At 35.9% G+C, this 19,504-nt stretch overlaps 1 protein-coding gene across 1 annotated transcript in view; it reads left to right on the top strand.

The window, feature by feature from the left end:
* The first annotated feature begins 2,433 nt into the window (after window positions 1–2,433).
* The window catches only part of LOC134539348 (pre-mRNA-splicing regulator female-lethal(2)D-like), an 83,029-nt gene continuing 65,958 nt past the window's right edge, over window positions 2,434–19,504 (top strand). The window contains exon 1 of the mRNA XM_063381299.1: window positions 2,434–2,788. The gene's annotated coding sequence lies outside the window, so the exon portion shown is untranslated. The remainder of the gene's footprint in view (window positions 2,789–19,504) is intronic.

The raw sequence follows: 19,504 nt of genomic DNA, 5'->3' as shown, positions 1-19,504 counted from the left end.
TTATATTGATTAAGTAACACTCTTAATAATTCAAAATGAGTTGTATTTATAAAATTTAGGTTAAGTATGATAACTAAAAAATCTGAAAGTTTTTCGGTTAGGTGCCACGATATGATTAAATTATAAGCAAAATTCTCTATTTCACTTCCATAAATTGTTCATGAACACCCATTTATATTAAAAACAATTTATTAACTCATGGACAGAATTTGATACGTAACTCACATTGTAAGGAGGTGAACATTCCAGGACAATAATTAGTAATTTAGGCCTATCGGTTTATTTAAGTTGTTTACATATTCTGACATCGCTTATAACACTGTGTCATTATGTCACACTGTTTTAATCAAATCCTCTAACAGCACATTTCAAAATTGTTTAAAAATTTTTTTTCCACTTATGATTATCGTGCCTCCTTTAGTCTCTCTTCAAGCTTACCACCTTGTACGCACGTCCAAATTACGAAGTTCACAACAAAATTCGTGCTTTCCATAAAACATACTCGGGGAAATAACCCATAATATGTATTAGCAACAATTTATTTAGGGGGTTAGGAATGGATAGACGCCATCTTGGTTCTAATGCTTTTTAGGCCTACAAATTTTATTACGTGCAATTTTAAAAATTGTGCTTCGTTAAAGCTAAGAATGTAATTAAATGTAATGCCTGCAGTAAGTAACGACTGGCTGCTATTAATAATTTACCCTGTCAAGTCACTGGTGTTTGGTTTTTAGTTTAATTTTATTGTGAAACACTGCAATTGGACAAACTTACTGTTGATAGAAACTAGGTTATGGTATTATAAATCTCTTTAACGAATGCAAAAAATTGAAATACTAAACGAAAAATAATTCTTATTGTATAATATATTTTGAAACCAATATGAAACTTTATGTTCCTATCCTCCCTCCTGAAAATAGTAGTGATTCAGCATTATTAATACCCTTAAATTCATCAAGCAATGTGTAATATTATATGTAAATGTGATTTGATGTTACTAACGTACTTACTAACATGAAAAAAAGGTTTGTGATCGCCAAACATATTTTATGTAGTAAAACCCTACTAAGTGCTTCTCCAGGGGGAAAAGGGGAGCTGCCTGCTTCCCCCCTTTTTTCCCCGAAGTAAAAAAATAAATAAAAATAAACACAATTTTATGAAAGCTTTGTCAACGTGTTTATTGTTGATATTTTAAAACTTTAAAATAAACTATTCATGAAATAGGCTCATCTCTAAGAAGTCATCAAAACTACAACATTTGGATTTATTCATTTTATAGCACCATAAACCTTGCTCCAAATATTCCCTTGCGTTAACTACACAGAAATTTTAATGTCCAAAAGTGACTTCTTAGTATCAGCAATATTTTGTTGTACCTTACTAGTAATTCTTTTTTTTTTTCAAGAAATTATTTTATTGCAACGAAAAAAAAATATTTGGTAGTGTGTGTATCGCCAAAAATTATTTGATGGTGGTCCAAAACTTTATTTTGTCATGAAATAATTAGTAAAATATATAGTAATGTTACATTACTTACATGCCATAAAATATATTTAAAAAAATTTGCACGTAAATTATATATCAAATTTATTACTTCTAGTAGTCGTTGGAGTTTAACTGACAAGTTCGAAAAATAAATAATTAATTCACTAAACATTTCGTACACAGAGAAAAATAAAATTGTCTGAGACAAACAAATATTTGTTTCTTTATGGCGAACAAAATATTTACCTGATGAAACAAAAGATTTGGTTGGCCGTACCAAATTTTATGAATGAATGGTACAATCCTCGCCGGGCAAGTTGTTTCTCAAAGACACGGCGGATTCACCTCGCGGTGCCCGGAGTCACTCTGAGCCCTGCCGCACTCCACCGGAAAATTGCACGTGTCGCGGCAGAAGCGGCTATTTCGCCCAAAAATCCGACAGGGAGGCGCAGTTCCGAGTCGTGACATAGCGCGTTCTTGCGCTGCGCGCCGTCGACATGACTTCTTCTGGCTCTTTAACTCTGGTAGCATTTTTTTTTTTATTCATCCGATTGCCGAGTTGGTGGAGGAAGGGGGGGGGGATATATCTAGCGGTGTATCTGGTAGAAGAGGGGGGGGGGGGAGGGGAGTAAAAATAGGGGGCGGGGGTGGCGCGAAGTCGGAGCAGGTGGAAAAAAAAAAAAAGCCCGGTTCTCCTCCTCCTGGCGGACGATGGTTGGTGGGGGAAGGTGGAGGATGTTGTGTTGCAGAAAGAGAGTATTTTGTCGGCATGAAAATGTCGGTAGGAGCCCGGGGAAAGGAGTGGGGCGGGAGGGAGGGATGTGAGTGGTGGTAGGGGAGGAAGGAGGAGGAGGAGGAGGAGGAGGCACACCGCAGGTGAGAGAGGTTGTGGGAGGGGAGGGACTCTGCTGAAGCGCGACCGTGGCTGCCGCCCGCCGTCGCCTCACGGCACTCGACGGCCGACGCTCGATCCAGTTGGGTTGCCGTCGCACAGCCCCACGACAGCACGGCCACCCCCCCCCCCCTCCTCCTCCTCCCGGCAGCACGGTCCAGCGAGGCCCCGCGCGCACGCAAGAGCGCGTGGAGGAACGACGACGACAGCCCGATGCAGCGTGGACGCCGCCGGACCTTGGCAACCCGTGGCTCGTGACGCGTGCGCGCGCGTTCGCAACAACGACAGTGCTTCGCCCCGGCGACAATCCTTGCAATAACAGCCTGAACGTACCGCGTGGTATTTTTTTTTTTTTTTTTGGTGTTGGTGCGAGTTCTTCCAGCAAGCAGCGGCTTCGGATAGCTAAACAAGGTAAGGAGGACTTACCGAAGATGATGTGTGTTGTGTGTTTCAAGAGTCCATTATTGCCTTTTACTTCTAGCATTCCCTGGCGATACCTACAAAAAAAAACCTTCAATCCAAAGGGGATAATTTCAAGTGCTGGCAAAACAAGCACATTGCGTGGCCGTCGGTCCTAAACACTTAGATAAGGTCTGCTATCTTAGAAAAAAACAATAAAAACCGTTCAGATGAATGTAGTCAAATACAAGTCGATCTGAAAATTCCGCGTGTATAGGTATATGAAGTTATAAGTGTAAAAATTTCGTAAAGTAAAAATAAAGGGGAAACCACCGAACCATTTGGTCTGTAAGTCATCATTTGACTTTTATAGACAGGTATGTAATTATATTTTAACATGTGAATTGTTTGATATATTTTTTTAAAGTCATGACAATATTAAATTAATTGTTCTCCTGTAATATACATTTGAAGTTTCGTTACGAACGGAAAATATTGTAGTTTACCCCGAATTCTCTGTAACTATAGCTGATACTTAACTATTTTTTGTTTTTGTTTACTTAGATCAATGGATACGCTAAACGGAAGTCTTGATTTAATACAACGATTAAGAGTAGAGTTTATTGACGACAATTTTCTAACAGTTATTTAGTTTGTGACATCAAAGCTAAGTTTAAAATGTAGCCTAGACTGCTTTCTAATTTTATCGTTCAAAATAATATTAATTCTTATCGGAACGTCGAATGAAAATTGGAGTTATATGTAATAAATTACTACTGAAAATATTTAAAAATTACTTAACACAATTGTTATCAAGGGCAACTTTAATTTGACGTTCAACTGAATATAGAATTGTGTTTTAAAAAATCTAATTTTGGCATTAAAGTTTTCTACTAGGTTGGAAATAAAATCGTTTTTCTTAATATTACGTATTTACGCGGTGTGCCAAATAAAACCCCTTCTGCAAAAGCTTATCAATCTATACTTCACTTATTCACGCACTTTATCAAAAATAATTAATTTCTTGGTAAATCCTAGTAGAACTGATTATTATAATTTTGTTATACACGCCACTCAATCAAGGGCGAAGCTATATTCTAGTGTTTTGATCATTTATATTTAATGTGTTTTCAATTACAATGAGCTTAATGGGGTGAAAGCATAATTACTACTTCGCCCTCATTTTTTTTCTTTTGGAATGTAGGAAATGTTTTTTTGTATTGCTTTTTCTCCAAAATAAAATCATCGGGAAAGAATAAAACGTTAAAAAAGTTTATCTTCTAAAAATCACGCATTAATGCTGGAAAACCTTCATTGAGAAAAAAATCTTTTTAGCGTGAATTCGTGAGGAAATCTTTTGAAATCAACAGGTGGAAATTTGTCGCTATCTGTAACTTATTTAATTTAAATCTTACATCATCTCTTATTCTGTTTTAGTTCATAATTCAGATACTAGCCTACTTCTGTCTAGTGGACAATTCCATAACTTCACGAGTTTGGTTTATGTATTTCGGTAATAATCACTGAGTCTACGTTTCATCGAAGTATTCTGAACCGGAGGTAAAAAAAAAAAATTCTCATGGTTTTCCAAAAGTGTTTATATAAGCTCGAACTAATTATAACTATATATAATTATATATATAATATTCACGTTTATCTGTGCCTTATAACAAATTAACCCGTAAGCGTTCACAAATTAACTTTTGTCTCAGCCTGAATTATTAATTTTTGCAAAGGTTAAGAAATAAATATTTTTAATTTTTTTACTTGCTACAAATGTCGTAGTATTACAATTCTTAGTCGCTAATATCAGTTTTTTTTATTTCTTATTAATTCCAGTCGTTGGGCGCTAAAACAATTGCAATTCGGAAATATAAAATCCAATAGAGCTTCTGGACGAAACTTAAAATTTTTTTACGTTTATAATATGTATTTTTTTGTGTTAGCCTGGCCGAATATAATTTGTTAGCTTCCTTCTGTATCATTTCGCTGCATTGACTACCTAATTTATATTAAATATATAGCTAAATCTAAATTACTAGGTGACTTTAATTGTAATTGCTTCAACACGATTATAATGAAGTGCTATAAACACATTGAACTACGTAGCGCGCTTGCAAATTTAAAGCAGTGGCTGTGATGTATTTGTGTCTCGGAGGATTTTTGACGTGACAACGTCTAATAAATCCATGAACGCCGGCTGCACGCACGAAAAAGTATTCCGTTACGCACATTGTCCCGTTACGCTGTGTCCCGTTACGCTCATTGTACGCTTGCGCCGCATCTATCTCTCTTCCACTCGATTGGAACAACCATCGATTTGACTTTTTCGAGGCACATTAAACTTGAAACACTTACATTCGTTTCCTACTGTTCCTATCATCGTCCTATCCTTAACAGAATAACACAGATTGGAAGAAGTTAAAATGGCAAACATGTATAAAAGTTATAGTTAAATTAATATCTTCGTTAAAGTAATAAACATATTTGAATTAATGAGTGCAAAATAAAAGTAAATTAATCAATTAAATTGTAGATTTCATTTCACTCCTTCTTTGTAACCATAGAAAATGATAATTCGATAAAAATGATTCAATTTTATTCATAAAATTATGCAATGATTTCATTAATGTTTTGTTATGACGTTGTCACGTTTAACTATCGTCCGTAAACCGACTTTACAGAAAACAATTTTTTTTTTTAAGTTTAGAAGTAGTTTTCCAAAGTGCTGATTGTTCGCTGCGTGCTCGTGCGATGTCGGGTGGCTTGGTGCGAAGGGGGGGAGGGGGGGTTCCGGGGCTCGGGAGTCGCTCCGGGACGTCCCGGAGCCGGCGGCGCGGTCCTCCGGGTCGCTCGTGACCGCCCGGTCGTGAATAGCCGCGGCGAGGCCGGCGCGGAGCAACAGGTGGCGGCCGGCCGCGGGAAAACTCGGGAGACTTCAATTATTCTACAAGCGACGAACCTTTCGTTACGAACGGAACATATTGTAGTTTACCCCGAATTCTCTGTAACTGTAGCTGATACTTAACTATTTATTTATTTTGTTGTTGTTTACTTAGATCAAGGATACGCTAAACGGAAGTCTTGATTTAAATACGACGATTAAGAGTAGAGTTTGTTGACGACAATAAATTTTCTAACAGTTATTTACTTCGTGACATAAAAGCTAAGCATGGAAATGTAGCCTAGACTGCTTTCAAATTTTATCGTTCATCGTTTTATCGTTCGCGAGTTCGCGGCGAAGCACGAGTGTCTCCCCGCGGAGTAGACTGTCCAGGACTGTCAGACTGCCGTGGTAATATACACATATAAAAAAAATTCATTTTGGTGACCGAAATATTACTTTGAAATTCGCTGACTGGTATTTCAACTTGAAACCCTACAGATGGGAAAACGACACTTCACCTCATCATCTTTTATCGTGGCATAGAAATCGCACAAACTGATTACCATTCCACGAATATCTATATACTGTTTGAATTTCCTGTAAAAAAAAGCCTAAACAAACTATATTTTCTTTCATAATTGGCCTGTAGAGCCGAAGGAAATTGGTCGTGGCTTGAGCTAAGTACGATTGTAATTGATATGCTCTAAAACTGAACTTTTTTGAAATATGGTATTTTAAGATTGTTTCTGCCTGTGGATGAATGCATTTGAACTGAATCCTAGACAGATGCCAACCTAGTAAATATGACAGCAGATTAAAAAATTTAGTTTTGGTATCGTCGTCATTTAAAACGTATTATATTTAGAATTACTGTCTGATAATTTTTTTGTAACAGTTTAATTTATATTATATATATAAATTACTAGGCCTATAACTGACACTGTCATTTTCTTAATGAAATGATTCCATTAAAAATAATTATCCAAATATTTATATAGGTGCAAACATAGGGGCACATCTGTGAATATCTTTCCAACAAATGGGTTGCTCCCGTGCTAAGCCAGTGGTACATCGTTTAGTGCTTTAAGTAGTTTTTTTACATATGTTCAGGTTCTTTGTACTATTTAAAAAAAGTAACCAAAGATAGGGATATTAACCTGCTGTATTTATTTTTAAAATTATTTATTTGTCTTTAATTTTGATTGTGCGGTTACTTCTAAACAATACGTTTATGCATTATGTTGACTTTTTATGCCCTTGGTTTGTTTATTCATGTATATAATATGTATCGTAGGTCGTATTAGATAAAATTATTAAACTAAAATAAGTCAATAATACATATATTTTCCCTGTAAACTGATGGACTTTATAAATCCTGAACATGCTAGCAATCTGAATGAAGGCTTTATGTGCTAACGTCCCCCTGAAATGAAATAAACTATTTCAGAAGCATGTCCTGTAGCTATGTATACATTATCCTTGTAGCCTAGTCTACCAGTTATATTTTCGAATGCCTTGTGCCCGCTACTTTGAACTAAATGGTGGAAGCTCTAAAGATTTAGTCTGCAGTTTGTCTTCACGTTTAGAAACGTTTACATGAAATACAGTTGTAAAGTTTTACCCTAACAAATTTACTCTTATTACTTTTATGATAGAAAGTCGTTTTAACTGCTAGAATCCCGTCTATTTGCGTGTTTTCAAACGAATTTTCGTTTAGGTTCTTATTTGTGACCAGAATACTGTTTGTATTTGAGCGACATGTTTATTGTTGTAACATTTTATTGTTTCTTTTGACATTATGAGAAAGGTTAATGGTTTACTTGATCAGGTTTAAGTGCTATACAGGAAAACGTTGGTAATTATGATACTATCAGGAAAATTAAAATTCGGTGCCTTGGATTATTTTAACATTTTTTTATGCTATTCCTTCTTGGCGTTAAATATGTATAACGTTATTTTGTGTATAAGTTAACTGCAATCCAATCCCTTCCAGTTCATTGATTTAATGAATAATCGCGGTCGATATTTTTGTGTAGTTATACATTTCTAAGTTATTTCTTTTGTATATTTAGGCCTACATTTCGATTTCGCGGTTAAATAAGAGATGAGAGTAGACATTATATTGTATTTAAGGGAGTGACTGTTGCAAATTACGAACTACTTTAAGTAGGAACTAAAAAGAGTTGTAACGGCTTCAAAAAAAATATATATATAAATACTTCTCAATAGTTTCACGTTTATTACACGAGGTAGTTCATTAAAAAAACCTACCAAAATAATATATCCAAATATTTTCTTAAAAATAATTAAGATTGTAGAAGCGGAGAAGTTAAAAGAAGGACTTGCAATAACCTTCAAGATATTTGACCATAAAAAGGCTAAATTTTTACTTATGAAAATTGCATGGAAAGCAAAAATTATTTTCTACATACAACAAAATATACCGTTCAATTGATTAGCGGCCATATTTGAATGGTAAAAAGTCTTGCTTGAATCAAAAATTACTTTGGTGAAATTACTTCGAGCAGGGGAGGCTTCAGGATTAGTTTTTTTTTTGTTGCCCCGGACTGTACCGCAGGGGCGTATGCACAGTTCTGGGAGTCCGGACTCTACCAGGGGGTCTGGCCCCCGTATCAGAGGGTGGTCCGGGGAGTTTTTAAAATTCAGATGCAAAATGGTAAGTTTTGTGGCTTTTTGAGGGTAACTTATTTCTCTCTGTAGTCCAATATGTATAATATATTAATCATACCAATTATTATAAACATATATTTGTTCGTCAAAAAATTAATTTAATACCTATAGACGTCACAAAATTAATTGTTCGGATTAACTTGTCTGAATATAATGTGAATATTACAACACAACTCGTATTTTAATGTAAAATGTTACAGATCTGCAGGAGAATGTAGGCTATAGTTTCATTTCATTGCAAACTGCCCTTCTCAGAAGTGCAGACAATTACAGTTTGTCATGAAAATAAGATTAACCTTTTTATAGGTTTTGAAATAAACCTTACGTTTAATATGAATTGTGTATTTTTATAAAAAGTCTTATTTCCTACCCGCTGGGTCCGCTACTGGCAGCAAGGATTTTTTTAGGGACAGGGACTTTTCAAACAATTGTTTGTTATTACCAACGTAAATATTTATTTTGTTGATTAAACTGCAAGTATTAACTTTTTTAAACACATTTATCGTTTTACTTAACAGCCATCTCTTTTGTATATTCTATGATATTGCGTTTGTCCTAGTTTCTGAAAAAAAAAAAATGATTATAAAAATCAATACAGTCTCTTCAGGACATCCAAGAATAACTTTTTTGATTATGGTTAAATCCACTTCGATTTGGGGTCTATTATTTAAATTGCGAATAACGCAAGATTAGACAGTGTAAAGCATAACACCATTAAAAATGTTACTAGAAGTGATTTGATTTTGTAACAAGAGAACAAAGCTCTTTATTTAACAAAAACATATTTATGTCAGACTTTAGTAATTTTTCTGTTGATTGGTTATGCTTCTGTATGGCCTGTTATTCAATTTATTCGTTTGGCCACTATGTACCAGATTTAACATAAACTATACATTGTTTATATTTATCACATATATTGTTCACATGTTCATACACTTTGAACCTGTGAAAGTTTAAAAATGCAGATTTTCAATTACCTCAATTTATGTGGTCACCATAAAAACAAACACATTTAATAAGACGTTATTTAAGACCAATACGTAGTTTCTTTAGTTGTTGCCTTTGTTATTATTCCTGTGCGGCAGGTTACACAAAATTTTCAGTTGTAACCAAAGAGATTCTTTTGTAGATGCTTGTTTGAAAATTTTTTTAAGTTACCGCGAGTTCATTTAAGCGAGTCTTATATCAAATTGAAATAATTCACAATGTACTTTTGGTATCAACAAATCTATGTTTCATATTACTTCAATGTGCATTTGTCATCGCTAATAAACAAACTTTTACTAGCGATATTTTATATCCAGTTATCTTTATTGTGTTTCTTGAAGTTTTGCAAAGTGCCTTACATTTTAATAAAATGTGATAAGCGCGCTAAGTTTAAAAGTCAAGCCATTCCGAGACTCGCAACATAAATTCGTGTTTCATGAGAGAAAAATATTTTTGTGTGTAAACTTCGTTATAGTTAAATCAAAACCACCATTTACTTAACAACTGAAGAACTGTTAGTAATGGGTAAAATCTCGAAACTAACAAAAGTAGGTAATAATAGGCATTGAAGTTTGGTCCGATATTTTTCCGCTGTTGAATGGGAAGTTTGGTAATAAACTAAAACGGCAACAAAAAATTGTTTGTTTTACAAAGTCTTTTTTTGGCAACTCGTAGCCAAATATTTTTATAATATATAAAAATAAGAAAATTTTATACATTTCCAAACTAATTTCTACAGAAAAGAAACAGTTGCATTATTTATGTGTTTATAATAAACATACTGATTATATTACTTACTTATTCAAATAAGAACCAGTTTTATACATTCCACACCGATTCAATGTGCAATTTATGTCACTGCTTGTGTCAGCAAGAAATATTTTGACAACTATATTTTTCAAAATATCGTTCTATACTATTACAAAACATTTCATTTTGTGTATATGAACTTTGTGGATTCTTCATACATCGTATGTGCATGAAAGTGTTGGTGTGTCCGGTTTCTTAAAATTTCGTGTTTAACAATATCTAAGGTAAAGAAAGCGATTTCTGAGTCCGGATGCATTCTCAGAAAATAAAATATATTTCTTACTGATGTTTAAGACATTAACAGTTTTATCAATTAAATTTTGGTGTTAACAATACTTGCGTTTACTCTCTGAATCATAAAAATTTTTGAAATCTCTCGAAATCAGTAAACTTTTATTGTTATTTTTTAAAACTTTTGCAATTTATTCGGCGCATTCTTATAGTTAGTTTCAGTTACTTAATCACATTTATTTATTAGTGGTTTTCACTTATTTTCCAGTCAATTTCACAAAGCTAGTGCTCACAGCCATGTTGGTGACTGTGTCTGTCGGTAACACCTTCCTACAAGGCTTTCCAGTCATTATAACGACACACAGAAAATAGAACTTCTTTTTTTATAAAAGGAAAACCAGTTGCCAAAAAATAGTTTATATTACTACAGTAAATATATTGTAACTTTGTATAAAACATGGCTATGTTTATTTTTGCATATATGAAATATGTTTTTCGATATAATATTGAGTATTTATTACAAAAGTTGCCGTTTAATTTTGTATTTTAATTGATTTTTCAATTAACCATTTTTTTATATCATGGAATAGATACTCAAGTGTTCAATAATTTGATTTTTTTTATTGTGCTTATGAATGTGCGCAGTTAATACTGGAAAGCTATTCAGGAAACGGTTTACAAATAACTTTAACCATTGGAGGTAGGCCTACTGGGACAACACAAAACCTAAATGCTCGGATAAGAATCCGAAACCCAGTATTACTCCGAACATTATTTTGTAGTGATAAAGTTTTTTTCTTCAAATATCTGTAATTTTACATGAATATTTCGGTTCCATTGACAAAAAAAGGGGTCCAGTGCACAGACTCAGGCTTGGAGAAGCATCTCTGTCGATCGCCGACTCCTGGAAAGCGATGCCGCGATGCCGCGATGCCGCGATGCCGCCGGTTTCGCACGTCTTCGCACCGACGACCCAATGGATAGAGACTGGAAAAATACGCGCTTTCGATGACCTCTAGGATGGACTCCACAACCCTCTACATACTCAGGCAAATGCCACTTGCTCATCGGCTATTGACTCGTGACACTTGTGAACTGGGACGCTTGCGATTCGATACTTTTTAGGTTGAAGGTTTCCAATTGACTAAAAGTCCTTCAGATAAACTGTAAGCCAATCACAGAAGCAATATAAATGTACAGTTGTTTGGATTCTGGCATATCGTGAAATGAACCCGCTAATTTTTTCCGGTCTCTACCAATGGAACGGGTCCTCGCGACCCGTTCCTCGCGATTACTGCACCGCGCGGTGCGATCAGCGCGCGGGAGCCCATCCGAGCCTTCGTCCGGTAGTCCTCGGCGCACGAGGATTTACTGGTGAGCGTGCGTCTGCGATGACACCCCTCCCCCCTCCCCACCAAAACACTCTGAACTTCCCGCATTCGCATACGGGGATTCTGAAAAGCTGGAAAGCCTGAGGAATTGCGTGTATGATTCCTCCAGTTCGCCAACACAATGGAACATGGTTCCCACAGACGTGTGGTATGACCTAATGCGCGCTAATACCTGTCGGGCATTCCTGTGACGCCAGGCACTTTCTAGCTTCCATAATTATAACCGTGATTATAATACGATTAAAAAATTATTTTACAATCTAATGTTACCTTGCAATAAAAATGAAAAAAAATCTGTACTTTTATAAAATATTCGTTTGGAAACCAGTTGACAAAAAAATAGCTTGTAATACCACACAAAAAAAAAGACATCGTGAATTTGTACAACACATGACTGCTTATTTTTGCATATACATATGAAATACGTTTTTCGAGATAACACTGAGTATTAATAACTATAATTTTCACATAATATTATGTTTTAATTGATGTTTCATTCAAGCATATATTTTTTAAATCATGGAAAACATCTAATATTTAAAAAAAAAAATACTTTTTTTGGTTTTATTAAGGGAACGGTTTGCAAGTAACTTTAACTATTGTAGGTACTGGGACAACACAAAGCACAATAAAAGCCCGGTTAAGAATCCGAACCAAGTTTTATTGTAGCGATAAAGTTGTTTAATGTTAATTTACAAATATCTGAAAATTTTACATGATAATTTCTGTTCCATTTACAAAAAAATATAAATTTGCATTAGTTATCTTCGTGAAATACTCTCAAAGTTGTGCCAATACCTTGGCACCTTCACTTTACTCTTGGTGATAAGCTAGAACGCATAATCTTGTACGTTTGATCTTCCTTTGTCATTTGAACACTGGTTATTGGACTCGCCCTGAAGGAGAAGCCAATTGCAAACTTACGAAAAGCTTATGTAAAATTCCCTGCAACCAGTTTAGAGGTAATATTGGGGAGCAGCCAATAAACGATCGACTTGAAATTGGCCACGGTATGATGTGTAGTATTCCCTGCTGGTAGAAAATAACTCGTATTTGGCCAATGTCTAGCAATATCGCATCCGTGGTATTAAATGTGGTTTTATTTCTCAAAATATTAACATCATTGATAAAAAAAATCAAGCGGTGTAAATTAAACCCTTCAAAAAAGTAAACTTATGAATAAAGCGTCGATTCCAATTTAATGTTAATCACAGTTCAATTAATTCATCTCCATATAAGTAAAATTCACACTGTTTATTGAAACATGCACGCATTTGATGTAAAATTATTTATATACCTATATTAATTATGAACAAGAAAACTGCTCTTAAATTATCTTAACATGCCTTACAATATATAATTTTGTGAAAAAATTGTTCTGCGGTAGGTTTTTTCGACGACAGAAACATAAATTTGTATGTAGTGACTCACAAAAATGTCTGTTATTTACTACTATTAATTTTTGTCACTAAAAATCTTTTTCGTGTTTCATTGATGTCACTGAGGTAAATTTTTGGAATATAGTTCCAGGTAGCCAAAAACATTTTTGGATGGTATTCTAATATAAAACATTTGTTTTTATGCAACAAAACACACGTATTTAATATTTTTTTTAGTTATTTGTCAAAAATAAATCAAATGGGTAGGGATAAAATATTATTTGTGTTAATTGGTTTAGAGAGTAATCTATTGTTGTGATATTTTTATATATATTTAAAATTATAAAATTATAATTAAAATATAATTAAAATTCGTTAGAGCTTCTACTTGCCATCGTTGTGCCGTCCATCATATAAACTATGCAATGTTGCTAAACGCTGATTTCTTTCCCGTATACATTCAGCAGGGAATATATTCCACTTTCATTTCAAAGTATGTAGGTGTATCAGCTTGTGGTTGATGATATATCTTTAGTCCCTACCACCTGGAGATTCAAAATGATTTTACAACTAACTGTTTATTATTTAATATCATATTTACACCTAGGCTACTCACGAGGAGAAAACGGAAAGAATAATTCTTTTTATCTTTGCTTGCTAAATTAATACGTTCTGACAAGTAAAATCTGTAGCCGATGAATATTTAAATTTTTCTTATAAGTTATCCATTATTTAACTAAAAAAATGTTAATTTGTTTCTTAACTTATTTTTGTTCAATGTCAATGCAGAAAATTTTCTTTTAGAGTCTGATATTGGTAGAACTATTCGTAGTACAGCTTGCTGTTAAAAAAAAAGGAAACATATGCTCACCTACACTACAGCATTTTATATTAAAAAAAAATACTAGGTACAGTCAGAAGGGTGTTGTCCATAATAACTTTTTTTTATCGTTGTGTCTGTTTGCTGCGTTGTCCAGGTTTGTTGTCTCGCCGTTGTTAGTCCACTGTGTTCGCCTGTGCTGTTATTTTTACGTAACCAAATTCCTTCCGAAGAAATACTTTTGATGTCTCCTATTTTAAGTTTGACTGCGTTCGCCTGCGCTGTCGTTATTGTGTTGTCCACAATACCTGTTTGGGTTCATCGTTGGGTCCATCCGTTTTGGCATCAGCTGATTTAGGCTTGTTCTATGTAGGTTTATTTTTTTTATTTTTGACGTGACAACGTCTAATAAATCGATGAACGCCGGCTGCACGTACGAAAAAGTGTCCCGTTACGCACACTGTCCCGTTACGCTCATTGTACGCTTGCGCCGCATCTATCTCTCTTCCACTCGATTGGAACAACCATCGATTTGAATTTTTCGAGGCACATTAAACTTGAAACACTCCCATTCGTTTCCTACTTTTCCTATCATCGTCCTATCCTTAACAGAATAACACATATTGGAAGAAGTTAAATAGAAAACATAATCTCTTCGTTAAAGTAATAAACATATTTGAATTAATGAGTGCAAATAAAAGTAAATTTATCAATTAAATTGTAGATTTCATTTCACTCCTTCTTTGTATCCATACAAAATAGTGATAATTCAATAAAAATTATTCAATTTTATTCATAAAAGTATGCAATTATCTCATCAATGTTTTGTTATGACGTTGTCACGTTAAACTATCGTCCGTAAACCGACTTTACAGACAGCCAATTTTTTATTATTTTGGGTTTTTTGTCATGTGTTTGTTCTAATGATATTTGATGTTTGTGGTGGCCTACGTTCGTTATTGTGATTGTCTCTGAACGTTTTTCATGACAAACAGTGCAAAATCTGCAATGACGTATGTCCAAAAAAATTGCATTAGAACCAGAAACTGTTGGCAGCGGAGGCCCTGGAAGGGTCGGAGTCGTTAACCGAGGGCAGCAACTCTGGTCGTAAAACCGCCCCGACAGGTGGAAGGGCATTGTTATCCTCGTTTCCAGCTCGGTGCTGCGCCCTGACGGACCTTCGCCGCACCTGGCCTTCGCACTCGTTGTTAAAAAGCCAGTCTCGATCGGGGCGCAGCCTGTAACGGCTCCGTATTCACGTTACGAAAATTATTATTTTTTATTCTTCTTCTTGTTCTTCTTCCTCCCCTTCCACCCCTCTCCTTTCCGCCGTCGGATTTCCGCCGATGTAATGGGACTTCGTTAAAAACGACGGCCGACCCACCCCTGCGGAATGCGTCGGGTGAACACTTTTATGCTCCTCCACTTGCAGATGAATAGATGCGGACTGAATTTAAATTTTTATTTTCGCAAAAAAAAAAAAAAAACACTATTTTTTTGCTCTCATCCGTGCGAGTCGCGTCATTTTCTCGTCCTCGGATGCGGCGATGCGGTATCCGGTCGTTCCAAAGTTTAACCCGTTTTTCTGTGTTCCTGTGCTCACTTGCAGAAACCTGGGGCGAAAAACTGTAGGATTTTTTGAAGGGGATGGGGCTGCAATATTACTTTAATCATTTCATTTTCACATTTACGAGTGATTTTACAAGCGCAAGCGTCCTTTCAGAGAGGCCTATTGATTCCAGGGGAGGTCAAGGAATTCTCCCCCCCCCCCCCCCTTTTCTTTTCCAGTTCAATACCCATGGCAGAAACGCTACTTGCGAACCAAGGACTCGGTCGGATCAAAACTTTTTTTTTCAAACATAAGTAACTATATTTTTATTTAATTTCTGAACATTATTTTAAGTAAATGTTATGCTAATGAACTATCATGGACGTAAATTAATATTTTTTTACCTGTTAGATTAAAAATACTTTATTCACATAGTTTTATATATGTTCCCAAGTTAAAATAATTCATTGTAACAACACTGCATTTCATGTAGGTATTTATGACGAGGTTAAAATAGGCAATCAGTTTCATCACCTCGTATTTCGATACAATTACTTAAATTAATTTTTATGATTAACGTCGCAATTTAAATCCCGGGTACAATATTGCATCAAAGTATGCATTGCGTCCGTGTTTAAACGGTACAAGAGTTTTTTTTTGTGCAAAAGATTTTTCTTAGTAAACAATAGCAGGTCTCTTTTGATGCATAATAGAGAATAGCAGCTTTATTACTTTTGTATCTATTATCAGAAAACACAGTTAATTATTTGTCTCTACAAGATAGATTAAAGCCATATAAATGAATTAAAATATTTTTAAAAAAAGTTTATATTCTGTAAAGATTTGATATCATACTTACCTTCAAGCTTGCTGTTTAACATAAAAATCTGACCTTATAATTTAAGTGGCGAAGTGTCTTTATGCTGACTCTTTCGATCACCCGCAGAAACTCACTCTGGCCAGATTTCGAACTGCTAGTTGTGTTAAGCACACCCGTACCAGTCTGCCTAAGTCCCACGACCCTATTAATGAGGTGATTATTCATCTGTGATCTCTTCGACAACACTGTGGAAACCACAGTAATTACGTGAACACGTTATTAACGCAGATAATTCAACATGAATACGTCGGACATAAATTACTTTTCCAAGGCTGCCGATGTGAACCATGTAGTCCGACAGTGCCTGCACAGAAACTTTTATTTTTGTACCTTAACAAGATATTCCTTTGGAAACCAGTTGCCAAGAAATGATTGTAATACTTCAAGTTAAATACCGTAAAATTTCACAACACATTCTTACGGTTATTTTTTTGATATACGAAATACTTTTTGGAAACTATAACCTTCTGATTATGTTTTCTTGTCGTAATACGAAAATTGGCGCATAATTGTAATTTACAATAACGTGTTATACAAGCATTACTGTTTGAAACCATAGAAAATGTAATCGAATATTCAACTATTTGACTTTTTTGTTTAATTATGCTTTTTGATGTTCGCAGAATAGTGTAGAAAGCTAGTCAGGTAATGATTTACAAATTATTTTAATTAACTAGATAGTGCCCGGGCAAGAATCCGAACCCACTAGTATGCGCACTTTTTTTTGTAGCAAAACAGTTTAATGTAAATGTACAAATTTACTGATAAGTGTAATTTTCAATTATTGTTTTAGTTCTATGTACAAAAATATATTACAGTGTGCAGCTGTGATGTAGCCAGATGACTCAAACCCCTGCCAAGAAAGTCCTGTGTTTGAGTACAAGCAGATCTCAACCGGGTGTTTCATAATCGAGAAACTTTAGGGTGTGAGTGTGTGAGTTTTTTTTTCCTTGTCAGAATTATTCCTTTCTCCTGCCCCACTCACCTCGACTTAACTCGCCTTAACTTGCATTATGTACAGTAATTACAATTATTTTTTTACATTTCTTCTCTTTTATTAATAATTTCAAAGTCTAAAGTACCTGCTTGTTCGTGTGAATCATTGGTTTTATAAATCTATATTTCACCAAAAATTTACTGTAGGTATAATGTTTAAAAAAAAATTATTTGCAACTACATTTTTTAAAAAACATAATTTGTAGGATACAAGCATAAAAATAATTTATTTTTTGAACTCGTGTGTCCATTAGAGCGGTTTTAAATTGTTTCACATTATAAATTGAATCTTGAAGCTACCGCGAGTGCAAGTCCCTCTGCCGGGCGAGACGCATTGCCGACTCTGGAAACGCCCTCGCCTGCTGCGGTCGGTCGCTTGTCGGGCCTCAATCGACGGGTGATTGGTAGCCCCAGATCCAGGCTCCCCACCTTCACGAGGCCAAAAAAAAAAATAGAGACGGCAGAAGCGCATACGTGCCTAAATACCTCGCGGCTCGCGCGAAGCACGGCGTATCGGTGGCATCGGCGCGGGAAGGGAAACAAGGGGGGTGAAAAGGAAGGGGGGGGGAGGAAGGATTTGGGTGGTAGCTCCCCCCCCCCACCCCCTCCCCTTGATCGAAAGGCACTCGCGTTAACCACCTAATTTGAATTTAATTGGAATTTCGGTTGCGCCCCGCGATCCTATAGGACGCAGTGATTGATGGGCTAATTTGTAATCGAACACTGGGCCTTGAAGAAACGCCGCCGAAGATAACGTGATGGAAGTCCATCCCTCCCACCTTTTTCTAAACCACCTTTTTTTCCACCCCAACAACAACCTCCTTCCGCTCGCGCGCGGAGGGAATATTATACGGGCCCACGTGACTCGGCTTCGCTGCAGAGATTTATTTATGTTCCCGACCGCCAGGAGGCGCTGCGCTGGTGTCGCGCCGCTAACAGGCTTCTTTGTAATATTGCCTCTTTTTTGTTTTCGTTCCGAGGGGTGGTTGGCGATATTGGGCGGGAGAGAGAGGCGGCCTTGTTACCGGACCTGTTACACATTAATTGAGGGAGGGGGGTGGGATAGATCGTTGGCCGGGGCTGATTAATAAATTTGAGCCGCCACCGACGGCTGTCCTGGTTTGAAGGGGGGGAGGGGAGGGGGAGGGAGACCTGTAACCGGCCACTGACGAGGCTTGAGGGTCCGTCGGCCTGTGTAAGGCGAGGCTGACGCTAAAGACCCACGGTACAGCTCCTCACTTTCCCATTCGCCCGATAGCTTTTCCCCCTCTTCTAGAGCTTCAGAGTGCTAGAGCTGATAACTAGAGACCTGTAAAATTCGCGATTTCAAATCCCTAAAGGATAGACTCCATGATCCTCTACGCACTCGTGCAAATGACATCTGCTGATTGGTTACCGACTCGTAACATCTGTTGACTGGAATGATCGTGATTCTCTAATTCTTCTGTTAAAGATTTTTCATTGGCCCAGAGTCCTTCAGATAAACTGTGGCCCAATCACTGAAGCAAAATAATGTCAAAAGCATTTGGACTCTATCCTATCGCGAAATGAAACCGCGAATTTTACAGGTCTCTACTGATAACTTGGTGTTATTTATCAAAGAAACCACGATTAAGTCAATTCCTTCCTTAGTATAAAGTTTAGACTTTAAAAGTAACATGATACATTTTGTTTTCTGAAATAACATAAGGATATTTCTTCGCTCATTAAGTTTTTTGAATGATTAGCAAAGACGGTGGAAAAAAATTTCGCGGATTCGTCTCGCGATACGCTAAAATTAAAATACGTATACATTCAAGCTGCTTTTTGCTATTGGCTCACTACTCAACTGGAGGAATGTGGGCCAATCAGAAACCCTCGACCAAAGAAGTATGGAATCACAGGCAAACCAGCTGAGACGACTCACAAGTTAGCAGCCAATGAACTGGCGTTATTTTCCCAAGTAAACACCCGACTATATAGTATATCTTGGAAGGTCATGAAAACCGCGAATGTTTTCAGTCCGTAATAATTATCTGTGAAACGAATTTTTTAACATTTTGGTGATCTTCCAGTTAATAATAACTAAATTTATTTCAGAACCGACTTTTTTCAAGTAAAAAATGCA

Source organism: Bacillus rossius, chromosome 15, assembly GCF_032445375.1.
Source record: "Bacillus rossius redtenbacheri isolate Brsri chromosome 15, Brsri_v3, whole genome shotgun sequence".
Taxonomy (NCBI): domain Eukaryota; kingdom Metazoa; phylum Arthropoda; class Insecta; order Phasmatodea; family Bacillidae; genus Bacillus; species Bacillus rossius.
The sequence above is the reverse complement of the archived record's forward strand: the minus strand, read 5'-3'. Positions and strand labels throughout refer to the sequence as shown.